Below are 3817 nucleotides of genomic sequence, written 5' to 3' on the forward strand. Positions count from 1 at the left end.
TAAGAACCGTCTACCGTCACCCAAGATCGAAAGCAAGACTCCATATGAGATCGTGTACAAGGCCAAGCCAAGTGTGAAGCACATGCGTGTGTTTGATTGTCGGACGTACGTCCTAACTCCGAGGGAAAAGAGACTCAAGTGGGACCCCAAGGCTCGAGAAGGGCTGTTCATGGGCTATGAAGAAGTGTCAAAGGCGTATCGATTTTATGACATCGAGGCGGGGCAGGTGGTGATTAGTCGCGATGTCAATTTCGACGAATCAAACTTTGGGTTTTCAACGGCTAGTCCAAGCGACGACGACGCAGATTCTGATCTCGACCTCGACTCTCTCAGTATCAACGATACCGAAACTGCGGGCCCAACGGAATTCAAGCAGGCGGGGAAACGCAAGTCCCGCACAAGTAACGCTCACGGCATGACTACGAGATCGCGCGATGCACAGCAGGCTGCCGGTTTGGAAAAAAACAAATGCTCAAGAAACCTCGTTTGAGCGTCAAACAAAGCGCCGATCAGGTGTGCGAAATGACTGTGATGTGGCCGATGAAGAAGAAAAAGACGTCGAGGATCAAGACGACGATGACGCAACTCCGCCTGTATTTTGGCGAGCATGTGCCAACGCAGTGGAAGCTGGTGATTTAGCTGAGCCGGCAACGTTCTAAGAAGCGGTAAACGGGTCTGATCAAGTGCATTGGCGCAAGGCCATCCGTGCCGAGCTTAAGTCGATGCGACTTCGCGGTGTGTTCCGAGCTGCCAAGTTACCGAGCGCTCAACGGGCCATCGGTACGAAGTGGGTGTTCAAGATCAAACACAAAGCGGATGGTTCAATCGAGAAGTACAAGGCGCGCCTTGTGGCGAAAGGCTTCAAGTAGAAGTATGGCATTGACTACACCGAAACGTTCTCGCCCGTGGTGAAGTATGTGACGCTGCGCATGATCATTGCTTTGGTCGTGTACCTCGGCTGGGCCCTGGGCCAGCTGGACGTGGTAACATCATTCCTGTATGGCATAATGAAAGAGGCGGTGTTCTGCATGGTGCCAGAAGGTGTCGAACTTGATGATGACTTCGACTGCCTGGAGCTGGTGAAGGCGATCTCCGGTCTCAAGCAAGCATCGCGCGTGTGGAACGAGACCTTCAACGACTACGTGTGCTCCATCGGCTTTCAAGTTTCAGCATACGATCCGTGTCTCTACATCAAGATTGTGGATGGTCACTGTGTGCTTCTGCTGGTCTACGCAGACAGCGTTTTGGTGACTGGTAGCTCGGCCGATCTTATTGCAACCACCAAGAGCGATCCCAAGAAGCGCTTCGAGATGACCGACAGTGGCAAGTGTGCGTTCGTACTGGGAATCGAATTGGTGTACAACGCTGACGGGAGCGTGACGATGTGCCAGCGCCGATATGTCGACGACATCCTTAAGCGTTTTGGTATGGATGAGTGCAAGGCGGTGGTGAGTCCAGCTGATTTGAGCTCTCGACTAGTCCCAAGCAGTGCATCGACCAAGGTGAACGCTCCGTTCCGCGAGGCTGTAGGTGCACTCATGCACTTGATAACCGCGACACGACCGGACACCGTGGGATACGTTTCTCGCTTCATGGAGAACCCACAAGTCGAGCACTGGGCTGCTGTAAAGCGCATCTTTCGCTATCTACAAGGAACTAAGTCGCATGGAATCTGCTTCAAGCCTGGTGACAAAGTGGATTTCCGCGGGTACTCTGACGCAGACTGGGCTGGTGACCACTCCGATCGCAAGTCAGCTTCGGGCTACACGTTTCTTTTTATGAGCGCACCCATGAGTTGGGGGAGCAAAAAGCAGTCAAGTGTGTCGTTGTCAGCAAGCGAGGCAGAATACATCGCGCTAAGTTTAGCTATTCAAGAAGCCAAGTGGGATCACCGCCTACTTTGCGAGATTTTGACGGCAGCAGGGGAATCGGGACCAGAGCTCAAGATCATCGAAGACAACCAGTCATGCCTCAAGATGACCAAGAACCCAGTAAACCATGGTCGGACCAAGCACATCGACATCAAGTACCATCACATTCGTGATGAGGTCAAGCGCGTGAGGTCAAGCTGGAGTACTGCGAGACCTCTGTGATGCTGGCGGACATCATGACGAAGCCGCTTCCGGGGCCACGTCACAAGGACCTTACGGCGGCGCTCGGAGTCAACGCGTGTTCGCATTGAGGGGGCGTATTGAGGGGTACCAGTTTCAGGCGGTAAGTACCCATAAACCGGTAGCCAAACCGGTCCAACACGATCCCGCGATAATTACGGTACGTTGATTAGACGAGTAGGATGATTGGACGAGTGCAGAGTGTTGGTGATTGGATGCACCAATTGATTGGATGACCTGGGTAGTGAGGACTCTGTAAGCTCCGATAAATCAATCACTTCGGAATCTCCCTTCTTCCCCTCAAGTGTCTTCGCTCCGGTCTACTCCCCGAGTGGTGACCCTTCCCTTCGCTCCGTACAAGCCCGACGTTGCTTAAAACCCCGTGACCTCTATCAAGTGTGACACGTCATACTTCGGGATATTTGGTACACGGTACCAGGGTCGTCCGAGGCCAACCATTGGCTGATGACATTGCTTTTATATAGGTGACTTATAGTTTGTATATTTAACTCAAGCTTAGCCTACCTATAAATATACTCAGTTTACTTACCTAACATTGGTCACTTCACATTTTAGGTAAAGGGGACCTGTGAACTGCCGTTCACTGAGAGTTTGTATACTATCGGAAGCCAGCTTCCTCTAGCGAAAGGTGCTGTGTGACCCCGTCACACACAGCGTGCCTTTACTGGTGTTTTGCAACCTTCTACTTTTTTTAAAGAAGTGAAAACAACGGGACGCGAATATTTGATTTGATTGGCCGGTCAAACATACTTTCCAGCCGTGATAACCCCCATTAGCCACTTTACCTAGATCGATTTGTTTTTTATTAATCTCGAAATTTAAAATAACCTTATTTTATAATATTAACAACAACCAGACTTACCAAACGCATAAAACCATAATAGCTCACTTTTTTTCTAATATGTGAAGGGTTTTAGCAAAACTACACGTATGCACGGGCTTCTATTCAGTGACATCCGTGCAATTACTTTTACAGGAGCTTTTCCACTTTAAAAATTGAATTTTTATTAGCTGAGCTTTTCATGGAATTATTTTGTTTCAAATTATTTCCGCTTTAAAAAATTGACCCTTTAATAGTTGAAATTGTCATGGATTTATTATGTTTCAAACTCTAGTCAAATCCAATCATTTCTTCTCTTCAGTTCGGTTGTGATTCTGGTTAGTACTGGGCAATAGTCAGAGTATATTCGCCTGTGGAGGTCGCATCGGAAGAGCAGTTGCTTAAAGGATATTGTTATAATAGCGCGTCGCTGACACATCCGCTGGTGGCTCCGTTAGGTACTTGGGGCGGGTCATCATCGAGGCATGCACACGACAATAAAAAAGTTATTTAAGTATATTTTGATGCAGGGCTCGACATTAATATTTGCTTAAAATAAAAGCCGTCATTCTGCCGGTCTCAGATCTGCACTCAAGTACACTGTCTGGACCAATACTTAAACATTAGTACTGGTACACTTTTCCTTTTGTAGCACAAGCTCAATCACTTTACGCAAATTACAATTAATACCGGGTCTAATGATCTCTGTTATATGCATCAAGGCAGATGGTAGTGAACAGGCTGACCAATATGCTTACTCACAAACGTAAGACTCCTTCGTGGCTTTGAAGTACATGGATTCCTTGTCCTTGCCAAACTAAAACGATTACTTTGCTTTCCTCATTCCTCAATCGACCACCAACTG

The sequence above is a fragment of the Phytophthora infestans genome, genomic scaffold, assembly GCF_000142945.1.
Source record: "Phytophthora infestans T30-4 supercont1.3 genomic scaffold, whole genome shotgun sequence".
In the NCBI taxonomy this organism is placed as follows: Eukaryota; Oomycota; class Peronosporomycetes; order Peronosporales; family Peronosporaceae; genus Phytophthora; species Phytophthora infestans.